Source organism: Colobus angolensis, unplaced genomic scaffold (assembly GCF_000951035.1).
Source record: "Colobus angolensis palliatus isolate OR3802 unplaced genomic scaffold, Cang.pa_1.0 Scaffold399, whole genome shotgun sequence".
NCBI classification, from domain to species: domain Eukaryota; kingdom Metazoa; phylum Chordata; class Mammalia; order Primates; family Cercopithecidae; genus Colobus; species Colobus angolensis.
In genome coordinates this window covers 1,325,159-1,344,020 of record NW_012117365.1, presented here as the reverse complement: position 1 = coordinate 1,344,020, position 18,862 = coordinate 1,325,159, and the positions used below count along the sequence as shown (strand labels likewise).

General features: G+C 55.3%; 1 protein-coding gene across 1 annotated transcript in view; it reads left to right on the top strand.

Moving 5' to 3' along the window:
* The first annotated feature begins 6 nt into the window (after positions 1-6).
* The window catches only part of KCNQ4 (potassium channel, voltage gated KQT-like subfamily Q, member 4), a 56,804-nt gene continuing 37,948 nt past the window's right edge, over positions 7-18,862 (top strand). The window contains exon 1 of the mRNA XM_011955192.1: positions 7-86. The gene's annotated coding sequence lies outside the window, so the exon portion shown is untranslated. The remainder of the gene's footprint in view (positions 87-18,862) is intronic.

Below are 18,862 nucleotides of genomic sequence, written 5' to 3'. Positions count from 1 at the left end.
CACAAGCGCTACCGCCGCCTGCAGAACTGGGTCTACAACGTGCTGGAGCGGCCCCGCGGCTGGGCCTTCGTCTACCACGTCTTCATGTGAGTTTGCGACCCCGCGCCCTTCCGCGTGTCCCCGCGCGAGCCTGGGCTCCCGGGGTACTGCCGCCCCGCTCCGGCTCCGCCTTCTGCCCCCTGCCTCAGGGCCGACCCTCATCTCTCTGCCCCCAGGCCTGAGCCCCGTTTCTGATCCCCTTGCTGAGCCCTATCCTAAGCCCTGATCTCCCAGGCCTGACCCTTGCTTGACCTCGCTTCTGACCTCCCCGCACCGCAACTGCTTATTTCCATCCTGACCGCCAACCTCTGCTCCTCTGTCCCAGGTACTCCCCACCGCCAGCTGCCTCCCCAGAGTCCGCTCAGCGAAGTCTGGGGACCCTGGAGTGGGCGCCCTTTTGCTCTTCCCCACCACTGCCTCCCTGTGTTCCAGACACAAAGAGGACCCCTTGGCTCCCACACGCTTCTGTCACTTGCTCCCCAGCTCTGAGCTATGAAGGGCTCCCCTCAGGGGTGCTCCTCTCCAGGGCAGCCCTCATTCCCACCCCTGGCCAGCTGACTGTGGGTGTATGGGGTCCCCGTGGGCCACCTGGGCCCTGACACTTGCCTCTGCTGTGTCCGACTTTATCTGTGTCTTCCCTCAGTCTTCCCCTCCACCCTCAACTTCCCAGTGGCAGCAGCGGCCGCCCTGCCTGCCCTGCCTGCCCTGCCCTGCCCTGCCGGCTTGGCCCAGCTCGCCTGCCTTGCTGGCCGGCAGCACCAGGCCTGGCTCTAGGCACCAGGGGAAAAAGAAAGAGGAGAGGGGTAGGTTTGGAAACACTGTCGCTGCTGGGGCCCCCTCCTCCCTCTCACCAGGCTCCTACAACTTTCAGAAACACTGACCCCTCTTGGATGTAAAGAGTGAATTTTGGCAGCTCAGAGCTCAGTCTTGGGGGACGGCCTGGCCCAGCCGGGAACATGAGAGGCCCCGCAGATATCAGTTGAAGGGCTGGGCCTGACGCTGGGACGCTCAGAGATGCCCAGAGAGAGATCTCTGGTCCCTGGAAAATGTGTAGCTATTAATCCCTTTTTGCTGCCAACAGAGAGGGCATTTTGGCGCTGGGGTCTCCTGGGTGGCCCACCTGCCTGCACACGTGACCGTCCAGCAGCCCTCCTGCTGGCCTGGCTGTCCCTCTGCCAGCCTGAGTTTCCACCTGTGTGCAAGTTGGCCAGTCTGCTCATCTCTCCACCTAACTGTCCGCAGTCCTTCTGCTTGCCTGTTTCCATCCATCTGTGGCCTGTGCAGTTATCTGGGTGCCTGTCTGTGCATCTGCCTATCCACCTGTCCGCCTGACTGTCCACTCTTCCTCTACCTGTCTTTTCCACCTGTCTCTGGGTCTGTCCTTTGGCCTGTCCCTTGGGTGCCTGCTGGCCTGCCTCTGCCCCATCTGAACTGGGCCCACAGAATTTCAGAGGTGAAGGGGAGAAAGATGCGGCACAGGGAGGGGCAGGGTGGGAAAGAGGACTCTCTCGGCCATTAAGTGCGTTGGGGGTGGCAGCTTTGACTCTGTGCAGAGATCTCAGCTGGGCTAGCCCAGGGCAGAGCGTTGAAATTGCTCAGGACATGAGGTCAAGCTTTGGTTCAGGGTCAACAGTTAGGAGTTGCCCAGCCCTTAGTGCCCATTGGGAGGCCTAGGATGAATGTTTGTGGCTATAAAGAGGCCCGTTGGAGTGAGGAAGGCCCAGGGCTGGTGGAGCTGGGGGTGAGGGGATGGGGACTGCTCCCTAGGAGTGGCTGAGTGCCCAAGGAGGGTGAGACACCCCCCAGAGAACAACTGTGCCCTCCGTGGGCTCCTCTTGAGAAGTGACTTTTCCAAGGCATGGCTGGGCCTGGGGAAACCAATAGGGCTCTGAGGTTGGGTCCTTATCCCCCAGGCTCGGCCTCATGACCCCCCACGAGGGTTAGTGGAGGTGAAGGACCTGCCTCCTGTCCCCTGCCAGGCGCTATGGTTGCCTCCTTTGAAAGGACCGCCCTTCCTCTCCAGGAGCTAATCCACTGGCACCTTTGCCCCACATCCTGCCCTTTCCCAATGCCAGGAAATGCCCTCACCAGGGCCGTGCTTGTCCTGACCACTTGTCCCCGGGAGTCTAGGTCCAGGGCATGTCTTGGGAGCTCTGGGGGAGGAAGTATGGTGTGAAAGCGCCCTGGTGTTTAAGGATCTCAGGGAATTGGTCACCCATCTTAGAGGTCAAAGGGAGCAGAGGTGTCAGGAACCCCACCTCTTGTGTGCTCTGTGACGTTGGGTTGATCGCTGTGCCTCTCTGAGCTTTAGGTCTGTAGGTCGTCAAAGCGGGTAGAGGCCCCAACCTTGCGGCCTCTCTCGGATGAGGTAATGGAGTGGAAAAGAGCTTGGTAAGCTGCGGGGGCCTGTCTGAGCGTGAGAGATGGTTGTTCTTATTGGGGCTGGGGGAGGGGGCCCACACGGAAGGTCTCTCTTGTTTTTGAGGAGCTCCAGATGTGGGGTTTCTCAGTCACACTGCAGGGTCTTGCCAGGAAGTACTTCCTGCTGTTGGACTCCTAGCTTTACCACTACACTTTTGGTCAAATCCTTTCTCTTCTTCCCAATCTCCCTCAGTGGCAGCCCAAGTGAGGGGAGTCCAGGGAGTACCGTTAGCTAGGACCCCCTTCCCAGAGATGCAGGCTGTGGCAGGAGGGGCCCCAGCAGAAGAGCCTGCAAGAGAAGGGCTCTGAGCTGGGCGCAGTGGCTCTTGCCTGTAATCCCAGCACTGTGGGAGGCTGAGGTGGGAGGATCGCTTAAGCCTAGGAGTTCCAGACCAGCCTGGGCAACATGGTGAGACCTCTGACTCTACAAAATTTAAAAATTAGCTGGACATGGTGCTGCACACCTGTAGTCACAGCTACTTGGAAGGCTGAAGTGGGAGGACCGCTTGAGCCCAGGAATTCTAGGCTATTGTGAACTGTGATTGCGCCACTGCATTCCAGCCTGAGTGAATGACACTCAAGGCTGTGTGAATTGACAAGGATGAAACCTTGTCAATTAAAAAGAGAGAGAGAGAAGGGCTCAGGAAGGAGGGAGCTGGGGCGAGAGGAGCCCATTCACCCTAGGGTATGCCTCCCTCCCATCTGCCAGCCGGTCCCCTCTGAGCCCCACACAGAACCTGCATCTTTCTGGCTCCAAGAGGTGGAAGATTGACTAGAGTATAAGCCCGGATTTGGCCTGTCCTGCGGCAGCTGCAACCTCTGGGAAGAGAGGACTGCTGACTCCTGTCTTCTCCTGTTGGGATCCAGAATGAGGGGCCACTGGGCCGCTCTCCAAGATTTCCCTCTCTCTCTAGACCCTCAGTCTGGTCACCAAACCCCATCCCCCTCCTACGCCCCAGTCCCTGATTTAAGCCCTCAAGCCTTCACAGACCCTGCTCTCTGAATTTTAAGAAACACCGCCTCGTGGCCCATCCTGCTCACTGAGCCCTTGAGGGGAATGCTCTCTGTCCCCTTGCTGCCCCCTCTCAAAGGCCACTCCAGCTTCCCTTGAAGTCAGAGTGCTGGAGGGGGCTGGGCCAGACCCTATCTCCCTCCATCCTCCCCAGCCACTATGAGCCGCATGCCTGCTGCTCCCAGCCCCCAGGGCCCAGCAGACTTTCTCTATGTGAAGGTTTGCGGCTCTGTAAACATCCTCCCTCAGCCTTGTCCCTGGGGTCAGAAGCTGTGGGAATGGGGAGGGGAGGAGGTGGCAGCAGCTTCTGGGGCCCGCAGACTCCTAACCCCGAAGCCCCCGACCTCCCACCCCGGCCATCTGAGAAAGAACATCGCCTAGGTTGGAAATCATCCCAGCAAAGGGTCCTCAGAACCCTCGGGCATCCCCACTAGGTCAGTCGGTCCTCACATTTTGACAGCCCCATTTTACTTGTAAGGAAACTGAGGTTCTGGAGTCCAAAGTCACCTGGGAAATGAGTAGCAGATACAGCGGACTCCGTGCAGAGACCTCAGCTGGGCTAGGCCGGGGCAGAGAGTTGAAATTGTTCCTGCTTCCTTGTGCGGGACTGTTCTCTGTTCCTAGTGGCCACCAGGCTTGGCTCTTGGAGTCTGAACTGAAATCTGTGGTCGCGTGTGCAGCACCAGCTGCACCGTGGCACCGGTCTCATTGTGTGCTTCAGCAGCCTTGTGAGGTGGGCACTGTTGTCCTCCTCTTTTGACAGATGGGGAAACTGGGACTCAGCAGAGGCCACCCAGTTAATGTGGAAGAGCCTCAGCCCACAGCGGGGACAAACTGGGAGCTGTTGCTCTCCGCACCACAGCCTCAGCTAGCAGCACCCCAAGCCCAGGCTCCTCAAGAACAGCGCTCCTGTGTCATCTGTCCGTCCATCCCCAGCACCCTGCACACAGTCAGCAGGAGGTGGGCTGTGATGGCGTTTTGTGGAATTGAGTGGAAACTGCCAGCCTTACCCACTGCAGCCACGTTTTAGTTGTAGACCCACATCACTGCTGCGTACCTGTCTGAGTGTCTCACACACACACTCACTGCAACATCGACACACAAACCCAAACACACACATAGCATCCATCCAACAAAGAGTTCTAGCTTACAGCTGCCCCTACCTTTTCCCTGACTTCATACACTCGCCATAGACACACACCCGGGCCTGTGGCTCCAGCCCAGACCCCTAGGACAGAACAAAGCTTAAAATTCAGGAGTTTTTGGCCTTCACCTATACACAACTGCAGGGCTGCCCTTGTGGGTCTGTGTGTATTTTTGTAGCCATCTTGGAGGGCAGCCTCAGAACTGTGGAGGAGTGGGGTGGCTGGCTTCCTAGAACTTCGCTGGCCTTTGCTCCTCCTGGAGGGCCCTTGGAGGTCCTTCAATCTGACCTTGTGGTGTACTGCTGGGTACACCCAGACATAGAAAGGGGCAGCTACTCATCCAAGGTCACACCTAGTGAGTTAGTGGAGAACTGTGCCAGGAACCCAAGCCTTTTGTCTCCCAGATCAGGACTTTAGATAACAATTTTCCCAACCTAGCCAATAGGGGGGATGGATGCTCTAAGAACTTTGCCTTGTGATTGGGAAAGTCTTTGAGTGTGACCCAAATTTTTCGTGCTGCTGTTTTTCAGCCCCAGTCCTATTGCTTGGTCTTTGTAAGGAGCTGGGGAGACCATTCTGTTCTTACACTGCCCTCCCCCTCCCCCTCGCACTCCCCTTCACGCTCCTTTGCCTCTTTCTTCTGGAGTTCTTTGGTGCCGGTTCACTGGAGCTGGTTCCATCTCTCACTATCTGCCCACCCCACCCCAACTCCATAGTATGTTCATTCTTCCATTGAAGATGCCCTGCCGGATGTCTAACTTCAATCCCTGTTGCTGCTGAAGCCCTTATCCTTGGGATGTTTAAGCCAGGAGTGTTTCAAGAGGTGATTATTATTCTTGGGCTGATGGCAGCACTTTGAGTGGATGATTAATTTCAGGTTCTCTGAGCCAGTCAAAGGAGCTGGAACTGCCTAGGAGCAGGGAAAGAGGAAGGCCGAGGCCCTGCCCACAAAGAAGGCTGCCCGGGGAACTTCCCCAGACTCCCTCCTACCTCCCTAGCACCAATGCAGGTCTTTAGGGAAGATCTTGTGGGCTAAGGAGCAGAGCGAGCTTGTGGGCTACGAGCCCCCAGCAGGGAATTCTGCATGTTTGCCCTGGGGGAAGCTCCTAGTGTGAGAGCTGAGAGGCTGGGGGTAGGGGAATAGCAGGGACTTTTTGTTTCTCCAAAAGCTGTCCTGCGGGGAGCAAAGAGCATGGGCTCTGAGGCTGACAGATCTGCGTTCCTTCCTGGTTCTAGCCTTAGCAGTCATGTGTCCTTGGGCAAGTTACTTAACCTCTCTGGGCTTCAGTTTTCTCATCTGAAAAATGGGAATAATCCTAATACCTGCCTCTAAGATTGTCAGGACTGGATGAGATAAGGCACTGAACACTGCTGGGCACTGTTAGCCATGATCATCCTTACTGTTATTATCATGCTGTTATCACTGTCCTCATTCTCCTCCGGGGACAGGTGTGGCAGGTGTGCTGGGCTCAGCAAGGTGCGTATGTCTAAGTGTGCTCTGGAGAGAGTAGGAGCTATGTCTGCCTGGGTCCTGGGGTGAGTGGCTCTCCACAGGAGCTGAGGCTGTGTCTTTTTGGCCTCCTGTGGGCCCTGCCCGTCAGTGTCTGACTTACGTTCTCTCGTGTAACCCTCACAGCCATCATATCAGGTGGGTGCTGTCTTCATGTCACAGTTGAGCAAAGTGAGGCTGGGTGAGGGGACGTCACCCAGCTCCTGAATGGACCCCAGCCTGGCTACCTAGGATGCCCACTGATTTGTTTCTTCCTTCGTCTGACAAACAGTTACAGAGCATCAGCTCCATACCAGGACCAGGGAACCAGAGAGAGCTAGACCATGCCTGTGCCCTGCCTGGCAGGGCGGGGGATTGGGAGCACGATGAGGAGGTCTCAGAGTCTGCCGGGACCACTGGTCTCAGTTGCCTCTTCTCCCAGGGAGATGTCTGGAGAGAGGTCTGGTCTGTGTGCAGCTGTGAGTGTGTCTGTGAATTATGGGAGGACAGTGTATGCCAGAGGGCCATTGTGCGGCCGAGTTTGGGCCTCGTGGTCCAACCCTGGCAACTGGCCTGGCCCCAGGGAGATCAAAGTAGAGCCATGGTGCCCAGAGAGACAGCCAGGGACTCCCGGGAGAGGAGGGCACTCTCCCACTCTCTACAGAGCAAATGATCACGGAGAATGAGGCAGGGAATCCCAAGGGAGATTTAGAGATCTTAGTCCCCATGCTTACTGTGAAGGTGCCCACCCCCACTCTACCTCAATTCCTGAGCCTCGGTATCTTCTTCTGTAAAATGGGCCTGTCAGGAAAGTGGACCTCTCAGGGCTGCCTGGCACACAGTCACGCTGGGTGAATGAGAGAAACTGCTGTCTCAGGACCTTGAACTTCATAGGGTACCGTGTAGGGAGCTCTCTTCTAGCATCTTCTCTGGGGGCCCCTCAGGGGACAGGGTGCCACTTCACAGGGCACTCAGGGGGCTGCCTGCCCGCATTGGAGGCTCTGAGGGGCTGGAGAAAGGATGCTGAGCAGACCTCAGTGGCTACACAGAGCCCCCAGGACTCCAGGCTCCCTGGGCAACACTGTCGCTGGGGCAGGAGCTGTGTGCCCTGGGGGTTGGCACGGGGAGGGGCGAGGAACAAGAGGGGCAACCCCAGGCAGCAGACTGGTTGGGCTGGGAATCCATGGGCAGCGCCTGAGGGAGGGAGGCAACGGGAGCTCAGCGATTCCCTCCCTCCTCACCCCTGGAGATTCTGAGGAACGGTGGGTACAGTGGGGTCTCTAGCCTAAAGCCTGGAAGGGAAATCTTGAGGCACATTCTCCTGAGACTCCTTAGACACCCAGGCCAGGAAGGTGGGACTGGAGGAAAGCTCACTGGAGATAAATGGAGCATGGTTCCCATGAAAGCAGAAGAGATGGAGGTCAGACAGCAGGAAGGACTGCCCAAGAACCAGGAGGTGAATGAGATTTCCTGGGGTATTGTTTCAAAAACCTGGAGGCCCCCATCTAGCTGGGCTGGACAACATTTACTTGAATTGTCCCTATCAAGCTGCCACAGAGCAAAAGATGAAGGGGAGATGCCTGTTCCCTTTGAGCCCAACTTTGGCGGGGTGTGGGTGGGGGATGGAGTAGAGATCAGATAGGGTACCCACTGGCTTTTGGGCAGTGGTGGGAGGGTCACAGGCTGCTCCTCCTTCCCCACCACTTCTCTCTGGGAGCCTCAGGCCTGTCCAGGTTGCTGTCTTTGGGTTTATTTTTTGCTGGGCTTGGCCCTTACCCGGGAGGGGAGAGGGCAGGGAGAGAAAGAGGAAAAGCAGGAACAGCTTTGTCAGCACAATCTCAGGCGTCTTCACTCCTGCCCATCTTGGCCCAGCTGCCACCCTCCACTAGAGGGACCAGCCCCTGGGCACAGTAGGGATTCAGACCCTGTGGAACTTCCTCCCTTAGAGGCAGGACCAGCAGGTGGGGAACTGGCCTTTCTATCCCCGTCCTCTCTCCATATATCCCTGCTATACAGAACCTCAGGCCTGAGAGCTGGAGCAGATCTACGGGCTTCATTTCACAGATTGGGAAACTGAGGCTAGAAGGGACCTGATGGCTCAAGGGCACAGCCCACACGGGGCCTTTTCCACTTTCCCTCCTTATACTGGGGTAACATGGGAGAAATGCTGCCTCCCCGCTGCCCCCCGTTGCCCGTTCCCTGGGTGAACTCATTCACTCATCTCATTTTCCAGCCTCTGGGGATTGGCGGCAGTCTGGTGGGAGAGACGGGGGATGGGGAAAGGACAGTGTGACCCATGGCCCAGCAGAGGGAGGGAGGTACAACCTGGGGATGCACAGAGGCTGGGTGGGGGTATCAATCCCTCCTCTCCATGCTTTTTATCCTAAAAAAAAAATACATTCGCCCTATTTTACAGACAGGGGGATTAAGGTATAAAGAAGTTAATGACTTGCCCAAAGCCAACATAGCAGACAGGAGGTAGAGGCAGGATTTGAACCCAGCATGTCCCTCTCTGGGAGCCATGTATTTAGCCACTCCACCATGCTGCATCCCCAGGGGACCCCTGTGGGCTCTTCTTTTTTTTCTTTTTTTTTTTTTGAGACGGAGTCTCGCTCTGTCGCCCAGGCTGGAGTGCAATGGCCGGATCTCAGCTCACTGCAAGCTCCGCCTCCCAGGTTCACGCCATTCTCCTGCCTCAGTCTCCCGAGTAGCTGGGACTACAGGTGCCCGCCACCTCGTCCGGCTAGTTTTTTGTATTTTTTAGTAGAGACGGGGTTTCACCATGTTAGCCAGAATGGTCTCGATCTCCTGACCTCATGATCCGCCTCCCGTCTCGGCCTCCCAAAGTGCTGGGATTACAGGCTTGAGCCACTGTGCCCGGCTTCTTTTTTTCCTTTCCTTTTTTTTTTTTTTAAGGCAGGGCCTCTCTCTGTCACCCAGGCTAGAGTACATGATCATTATGATCACTGCAGCCTCAACCTCCTGGGCTCAAGTGATCCTTCCACCTCACCCTCCCGAGGAGCTGGGACTCCAAGATACCCAGCTAGTTTTTAAAATTTTTTGTGGAGACAGAGTCTTGCTATGTTGTCCCAGCTGATCTCCAACTCCTGGCTCAAGTGATCCTCCCATGGCGGCCTCAGGAGCCCCATGGCTGCCTGCTGGGCCTTTCCTTCTTGAATGCACCCCCCTCGACTTTCCTCAAATCTGCCTTTCTGCCTTTTCTCTCTTGGTTCTATCAGCAGCTCTGCCTCCTCTTTCTGCCCCTTGAATGTTGGGGCTTTGTTTCCAGTCCTCTTCTCAGTACGTAGTTTCAGGGGGTGGTCTCCTGCACTCCTACATCAGGGGTTACCCCTATGATGACAGCCTCCGCTCTGCAGTTTCATCCCTGCGCTTCCTGCCTGCTGACACCTCTCCTCCTCATCCCCTGGGCATCTCAAACTCAGCATCTCCCTCCAAACCTGCCCTCCTTCCTCAATCCACATGACAGTGACTCCCCGACCCCCAGTGCCCAAGTCAGAAATGCCCTCCACACAAGCATCCTTTGCTCTCACCTTAAGAAATGACTTATAATGTCCCAAAACATTGCGCTGTTTAGGACTTCTGTACTTTTCCTTCTGCCTGCAACTCCCTCCCCTCTCCTGCCTGCTGTGTCATCTGGCTAACTCCTATTCATCCTTCAAGTCCCAGTTTGAGCACCACCTCTTCTTGGAAGCACTCCCTATCCCCATTACCCCAGGCTTGACTGAGGTCCCTTCAGTGCCCCCAGAGCTCTGTTCACCCAGCCCTGTGTGTTTTTTTGCTTTTCTGCATGGGACTGTGAGAACTGGGCAGGTGGAGTTGAGCACAGTTCTTGGCATGTGGTCAACGAGTGAATATTTGCTGAGTGAAGGATGAAGGTGGCATTGAGGCCAAGTAGTAAGGATGAGAAAGGTTTTGCCAGCTAGAGAGAAGTGGAGAAAAGACCCCTCAGCCCTCTGTGTGGAGCACTGAACTGTGGGTACTCATGATTTTTATCTGGAGTGAGCTCCAGGTGGAGGGAACAGTGGAGCAAAGGCCTTGAGATGGGACTTCCTTCCCCTCACTCCTTTGCCCCAAGACCTGCAGAGTACAGGGCCTTGACTAACAGGCTGTGGAGGTGGGCCTTACCCTGCGGGCAGTGGGGAGCCATACACGGTGACATGCCAGGGTGGGGACACTGGATGGGAACCAGGGCTTGACTCTTTCTGACTGAGTGCTCTGCAGACATGAGGTCATCTAGTTCTTCCAGTACCCGCTAGGTAGCAGGCACTATTATTGTTCCCATTTTGCCAACAAGAAACTGGGGCTCAGAGAAGAGAAATACCACATACTAAGTTACACAGCTTGTCTGTGGTCGAGTCAAGACTCAAACCCATGTCGGCGTCAGGGCCAAGCCCGAGCTCTAAATGGTTCTCAGCCTTGCCAGCTGACCCAAGGCAGTTTCCAGTGGCCTAAGGCAAAACCGAGGAGAATAAGGACGGGGTGGCGACTCTTTCATAAAGCTAAATTTATTCCATTTAAAGGACTGTCTTTTAGTATGAGATGATGTCCTTTCTTTTATGAAATGATGGGCTGGGGAAAAAAATGTCCTTACTTGGCAAAATAAAAAGTTGACAACCTTATGCAGTCCCCAAAGTGTTTTTGGAAATTTTACTGGTGGTGCGTGAAATCCCTGAGTTTGGGCGCCAACCCGGCTCCTCCCCACTGAGCTGTGGAGCCAGAAGAGGGAGGGGTCTAGTAGGGACGGAGGGATAAGGGAACAGAGGAGCCTCAGGCCCCGCACTCTGCAGTGAGGACCAACCCAGGGCTCTTTCCTAAGATGGGGTTGGGCGGGTGGGGGGCAAGGGGCAGATCAGCCAAAATCAAGGGCTCGCCCCTCAGTTAAAGGAGCACTGGACCAGGAGGCAGCAGGCTAGGGCTCAGCTCCTGCCTCTGCTTCCTGGAGGCTGTGTGATGCCAGGCAGGTGACCCAACCTCTCTGAGGCACCAGCTTCCTTATACATAGAATGACAATTGCCATCTCTCCCTGCTCACCTCATGGGGCTGCCTCCTATAGCAAGTGCTTGGTAAACTGCAAAGTGCTGTGAAGAACAGGGGGGTTGTGGTGGTTTTACCTTATATGTATTTTTTTCCTTTTGAGACAGAGTTTTACTCTTTCACCCAGGCTGGAGGGCAGTGGTGTGATCATGGTTCACTGCAGACTTGAACTCCTGGGCTCAAGCGATCCTCCTGCCTCAGCCGTTCATGTAGCTGAGACTACAGCTGCACGTCATGGCGCTAGGCTAATTTTTAAATTTTTTGTAGGGGGGGATCTTGTTATGTTGCCCAGGCTGGTCTCGAATTCCTGTGCTCAAGCAATTTTTCCCACCCTGGCCTCCCAAAGTGCTGAGATTACAGGCGTGAGCCACTGCACCCAGCCCTGGTTTTACTATTCTTATCTTGCCATCACAGGCTCCCACTTCTCTAGGGTCCTAGGCCCCTCATCTCACTTTCACTTTTCACTTGCACTGCTTTGAGCCCTGAGGAAGAGACATATGGGGAAGGGGGCAGGTGGAATGACACAGGCCCTGTAAAAGCATGGTGGCCACACTAGCAATTCCTGTCCTCAGGCTCCCCTGGAGGACAGCTCAGAGATGCCCAGGCTGGAGGCCTGGGGAACTCTAGGAAAAGAATGCACGAAGCCAGAGCCAGGCTAGAGTTCTAAGCACAGACTTTGTCAGTGAGTAACAAGATTCATAGTCTAATCTCTACCAGGTACTGTGCTAAATATTTTTCACACTGCTTCATTTAATCCTTCCAACAGCCCTATGAGGTAGGTCCTATCATTACTCCCATTATATGGAAGATGACACTGAAGCTTAAAGGTTAAACACTGCCCTTGTCACACAGCCAGGAAGTGGTGAATGCCCAAGAGGATGGCAGTTTTCTGAGCTCAGCTCAGACAACTGAGTGCCTAGAGAGGCCAAGTGTGCAACGATTCTGTGACATGAGAGGGTGGGAACAGTTTGCAGGACTGTGGTGGGGGGCCGAGGGGGTAATCAGTGCACATCAGGGGCACCGGGTTGGGGTGGGAAAGCAAGAGACACGATCCTGCTGGCTAGCTTCCAGCAGTCACCTCCTTCTCTGAGTCTCAGCCTCCCTCTCTGTTCTGACTCTCAATAATAACAAAGATCATAATAACAGAACCTTACTGAGTGCTTACTGTGGAGCAGATGCTGCTCTGACAGCTGGCCACGCCTTCTCTCACTTTTTCCCCTCGACGACACTATGGGGGTAGGCATTGTTATTATGCCTACTTTTCAGATGAGGACGTTGAGGCGCAAAGAGGTTAAGTGACTTGCCTGGGTACATGCAGCAGGGCTAGGATTCTAACCCCAAGAGTCTAGCTCTACAGGCTGTGATCTTACCCACCTAACTCACCCGTACTATGTCTTCCTGCTTCTAGTGGGGGGGGGGGGCGGTGGATATGAGGAGCTGTCGAGCCTTAATGTTCAAGGTCCTGGGCCAGACATGGTGGCTCACACCTGTAATCCCAGCACTTTGGTAGGCAGAGACAGGCCACCACCTGAGGCCAGGAGTTTGAGACTGGTCAGGCCAACATGGTGAAACCCCATCTCTACTGAAAATACAAAAAATTATCCGGGTGTGGTGGTGGGCACCTATAATCCCAGCTACTTGGGAGGCTGAGGCACGAGAATCGCTTGAACCCGGGAGGTGGAGGTTGCAGTGAACCAAGATCATGCCACCACACTCCAGTCTGGGCGACAGAGTGAGACTCCATCTCAATAAATAAATAAAGTTCAAGGTCTTGCTCCCACCCCGATTCAACCCTGGGGACTCATTCCTTCCCTCTCACCCTTTCATTTGAGAAGCCTTCACTTCTAAATGAAGTTCAGCTGCTTATGCCAGTCTCCCCCGGCCAGGCCCTATGCCAGACTCGGGACAGAGCAATGAATCAGACCTTCCTCTGCTCCCTGGGGGAGATGGGCTGGGAAGCTGGCAGTTACCAGGCAGGGTGATAAGTGCCACTGTCCAGGCAGCATGGAGTCCTGTGGGAGCCCAGCACAGAGGGCTAAGCCCAGCCCCAATCTGGGCATGGCTGGGAAGACTTCCCAGAGGAAAAGGCTTAAGTTGAGACTGAAAGATGAGTAGAAGTAGGAGTTACCCAGGTGAAAAGGAGCAAGGAACAGTGTTTCAGGCAGAGAGAATAGCACAGGCAGAGACCCAGAAGTGAGGCTGAACAGGGCATTTGCAAAGAACAGCAAGAGCGGGATCCTAGAGAAGGCAAGAGGTATCGGGAGAAGAGGCTGGGATGTGACAGGGCCAGGCTCAGCAATGAGGACACCAGGCTGAAGAGCTGCAGCTTCCTGAGAGGGTGATGGGAAGGAAGTGATGTCAGGAGTACCATGGCAGATTCGTGTTTTAGAAACTCCTTTCTGGAACTGTTGAGGAGGATGCTGGAGGGGTGAGGACTCTGGCAAGGAGCCCTGGGGATGCTACCAACTAGTCCCCCTTTTTCCTTTACCTTCCCCCCAGGGTCCAGCCCCGAGTGCCTCCTCCAGAGCCATCGACCAACCCTGCCCAGGGCCTGGCTCAACCTGACTCAGAGCCCTAGGACTTTGCCTATAGGGAAAGTCCGGCTGCTTATGCAAACTCTGGCTTGCGTGGAGGTGTGTGTGGTTGAGTTGGGAGCTGGGGGGTTTGTGGGGGTGGCCTTGGAAGCACAGAGGGTGGGTGCAGGTGCCGAGGCTGTCTGGAAAGGGAATCTGGGGATATGAACTTGGGGTCCATGGAGGTCCCTAGAATAGTGGCCTTATAATGGCTCCAAGAAGGTACACTGGGATTTGGCCCAGATAATGGAGGGACACCCTGGCGAAGGGGCAGAGTCCTGGCAGTTCAGCTAGCCCCAGCTCTCTCTTTTTCTTGAAGCTCAACAGAGTGTGGAAATCACTGGTCTCATCCAGCCGCCTCATTCTTCTGAGGGGGAAACAGGCTCAGAACAGGGCAGGGACTAAACTCAGGTCAGCAGCAGAGCCCAGACCAGAACCCAGGCTCAGTCCAAGCATCTTAGTTGTCTCCAGTGATGACAAATAACAGTGAAAACCTTTCTGCAGAGCTTCCCAGGAGCTGGCCTGGGCTTAGGCACCCTCTGCATGGTCTTGGGCAGATGTTTCTCACCTCTCGAGCCTTAGCTCGAGGTCCAAAATACTACGTGTACTGGGAAGGAGGTCGTCTCCCACTGATGGTCCACAAAGCTGTTTCAGGCATGCTGGACCCATTGTGGGCTTTTTTTTTTTTTTTTTTTTGGGCGGGGTTTTGGCTCTGTCTCCCAGGCTGGAGTGCAGTGGCCGGATCTCAGCTCACTGCAAGCTCCGCCTCCCAGGTTTACACCATTCTCCTGCCTCAGCCTCCCAAGTAGCTGGGACTACAGGCGCCCACCACCTTTTTGTATTTTTAGTAGAGACAGGGTTTCACCGTGTTAGCCAGGATGGTCTCGATCTCCTGACCTCGTGATCTGCCCGTCTCGGCCTCCCAAAGTGCTGGGATACAGGCTTGAGCCACCGCGCCCGGCCCCATTGTGGGCTTTAATTACTGTTTGTTCAATGAATCCCACTGAATTCATGTAACAACCCTGGAGGAAGATACTATTATGCTATTTTATGCTGAGGCTCAGAAAGGAGAAGTGACTTGCCCAAGGTCATTCAGCTGAGAAGTCGCTGACTCAGGGTTGGACTCCAGGGGTCCAGATGCCTGTCTAGGACCCCTGATGGACACAGCCCCATTTTTGAGCCTGTGCTCTCAGTGAAAATCAGTTGGTGTCTCAACAAGACCCATCGTCAGCTGGGCAGGGTGTGCATATGTATGTGGAAACTGGGCTGGGCTGCTGGCTGGAACTCAAGCCACACCAACCCCTGTGCCCCTGTGTTTGGACCTGGCTGCAGCTGCTGCCATGGGGGAAGGGGACCTTGCCACTTGCCCTCCTGCATCAAGGGTTTTTTTCTCCTTGGCCTGGCTGCCTGGGCAAAGGAGCCGGCTGTGGCATGACCATGTGGGCACCTGCCAGCCCCTCCCTTGTTGGGGTCTGGTCATTTAATGCCCTTCACATGACAGGCAAGGGGTGGGCCCTGGGCTGGGGAGAGGGATTTGCACTCTCCTAATCCAAGGGCTGCAGCCCTCCCTCTGTCTTGGCCAGGGCCGTGGGAGAGGTTTGTCCTTGCCCCATGCCCAGCAGCCCCAGCTCAGATCCCTGGCACACGCCCAGTTCCTCTGCTTGGGGCCTTCCCCTGTCCTGCTTCTGTTCCCCACCCTCCTACTCTGTGAGCAGAATTAGGAGCTAGGGGGCAATGCTGGGGCATTCAGGACTGATGGAGGTGCAGTGCTACATAGCATGTGGGACTGAAAGATGGGGGCGATGTCAGGGAGGTTTAGGGCACATGTTGGGGCAGAGTTGGGGTAAGATGATTGGGGTGCAGAGCAGGAGTGTTTGGGGCTCATCCTGGGCCACCCCTTCCTGGAAAAATTTGGCTACAACTCAGGGAGGCAAATGTGTGGGCCATGCCCCCCTCCTCGCTAGGCAGTAAACACTGCCGTCGCCTGGGAGACGAGAAAACATCTTGGTCCCCCCACGGTTGTTTATACCAGGACTCCCTCTCCTTCTCTGGCCTGGTCTGGCCTCCCCACTCCTGAGCTGGGCAACCTGAGTTGAGGGTCCAGCCCCCTGTCATGGCAGGAGGCCCCAGCAGCAGGCCCGCTGGCTCCCAACAGGGACTGAGCACTCACCACCTCCTGGGGCCCCGTCCCATTGGAGGCCCTAGGTCTTATCCTTCAGAAATATGCTCCCAGGCCTTGGCCTCCACGAGGGAGACCTGGGATTGCGCCGTGGATTTGCTCCAACCCACTGCCTGAATGCAGTCACAGGCCTCCCAGTAACCTCAGCTTCCCATGTTCAGTAGCAGGCAGGATCTAGATTAGAGCCTTTCAAACTGTTTTAAGTCATAGATCTGGTTCTTTGAATGACACCTGACACAGAAGCACAGTATATAAAACAGATCAAAGCAGGGCTGCTCTGGGTGGAGTCACGGGTTGGGGCCCAGAATTCTACCCACTCAGCCTATAGGGCCCTGGCATATCAACCCAGAGCCTATGCATGGTCCTCCTTGCTCTCGAACACATTCCAGGTAACCCTGGAATTCCCTGGCCAAATACTTATGCCTACTTCCAGGGTCTGCACAGACCCTTCTCCAGTTCATCCTCCCAGGGGCTGTCAGAGTACCGCTATGCTCAAGAATGGCTGTTGGCAGTGGGTATAGCAAAAGCCTGGAAGAGCAGGCTGAGGCACCCCCAGGAGTGTACCCAAGGCCCTTCCTGGAGAGGGAAGGGCCCAGTGTGGAAAGAGAATCTGAGGATCAGAGGGTAGCAGGGGCTGGCTGTCCCTTCCCTGCCAGATTCCAAGGAGTCCAAAAACTAAAATTCAAACCTAGATCATTGTGAAGGTATATGTGTCAGGAAGGACAGAGCGTATTTTATTTAAAAGTTCGTCAACTTGATTGAAACTTTTAAATATTTAGACTTAAGGTATGTGAGTCTCCATTTATACTCTCTCCCCAGTCCTGCCAGAGTTAGGGGTGAGCTTTCATCAATCTTCCTTCCACCCACCCACCTCTGCAGCAACCCCAAGACAGCCTTACCCAGAACTCTGAGGCTTCACAGGACAGTGTGGAAGTCCCATTCACTGAAGCTCAAGGCCCTGGTGACTATGTCTTTCTGTTCACTCCCCAGATACTGTCTGAGCATCAGCTGGGGCCAGGCTGGGGGTTGTGGAGGAGCCAGACTGGCCTTGCCCTAAAGGGATGGATCTCAGTGAGGAGTAAGTGGGTAGGAACACTCTCACTCTCGTAAAATAGTGTGACGACAGGCACCTGAGGGGGCCCACAGGGGCCCTGGGATCCTAACCAGGGGCTAGAGAAGCTCTTCTATTCAAAGCCAATCATGGATTGATGGGGTGGAAGAGAGACAGCCCAAGGAGGGGAGGCAGCATAAAAGCCACTAAGGTGGAAATGTACAGGGAATGGGGAAGTCGAGTGTGGCTGGTGCTTAGGGTGTGTGTACAGCCTCAACTGCTGGTCCAAGGAGCTTGGGTTTTCTATTTTAACAGTAAGAAGCTGTTGTAGGATTGTAAATGGGGTAGGGGCTGAGGAAGAGGCATTCAGACTGCAAGGTAAGTGGACTGGAGGTGGGGATGGGGGGCTGGAATTGTGGTGGTCAGTGAGAGGCTGGCTGGGGGGAAGGGGAATGGGGGTGAGTCCTGGGCTGGCCAGGAATAGGACTTGAGGGGCTAGGAAGAAAGAGGGGATCTTAACTCTGCTTTCTGGGACCACATCTCCTATCTACTCCTCCTTTGTTTTGTCTCAGTTTTTGTCTTCTTCTCCTGCTATTTCACTGCCCTAGGTCTCCAGGCTGGGGAGAGGGGCACTCACCCTAAAACCCCCCTCCCCAAAGCAGGCCACTTCACACAAGTGGCCAGGCAAGAGGCCACAGTTGTATAAGAGGGTTTTCCCAGATGGCTGGACCACTCATTCATTCATTTATTCATTCACTCACTCAACATTTATTGAGAATCTATAATGCACCAGGCCCTGCACTAGGTTTTGGAGAGAAAGTAGGAATAAGATCAAGTACCTGCATTCATGGAGCTTACATTATGGGGGGCGGGAGGACCAGGAATTGTATATATCCCCGGTGTCTACCATCTGGCAGTCTGTGCCTGGGCTGGAGGCCTGGGAACAGGGACTCTTCCCATTACCTACTTATTTGTTCCAGCTGCCTTGTGTCAGCACTGACCTCTCTGGACAATGAGAGAGGAGAAGGGGTCCCATGCCCAGGATGCTGGCCCCAGGGAGCACCTGTCTCTGTAAGAACAGCCTGGGCCTGGGGGCCAGGACCTGGGCTCAGGCCTAGTTCTTCCTACTCACCCCTGACTTTGAGCCCTTTACAAGGACCCGACTTTGATTTCTTTATCTGTGGGGTGGGATTTGGGGAGGTCCTGAGGAGGCGAGGGGACCAGAATACTCCAGTATTCTCCCTTGGTGGACAACTCCTTAGGCTATGATGGGAGGGGACAGGGGGCTTGAGACTCAATATTATCATCATTACCCACACAAGATAGTAATAGTTGCTACCTACCGTGTAATTTATTCCGCACTATCTGTATGGTCGGTGCGTCTTCTCTCCCCATTTTCCGGATGAGGAAACTGAGTCTCAGTAAGGTGAAATGACTTACTTGAGGTCACACGTGAAACTACCTACTCCAAGAGCCCTTTAGGATGGTGCTGTGAGGGTGCTACCTGGCACCTGCCCCACCTGGGCACTCAGCCTCGAGAGTGGAAACCCAGCCCTATCGCCCCACCCCATGTCCCCTAGGGGGCTGGAACCATCCCGAGCCTGGGCACTGGGTTCTGCGACCCTGGCCAGAACGGTACCAGGGGCCGGATCAGACCAGGACTCAGCTCAGGAGCCTGGGCTCCTCTGGGTCCTGGGGCGCGCAGTCCCCGCACTTGGCGTCGGTGGGTGGGCGAGGTCGGGGCGGCGACCCCCTCTCCGCCCCCGGCCTCGGGGACGCGGCGGCACCTTCACACTTTCCGCTTGGCCCGCTGCTCGCCTTTCAGGCCGCCGCGTTTTCAATTGTTAATTTGGAAACGGAAAAAGTAGCCGGCCGGGCGGGGGAGGCCGCGGGGAGGT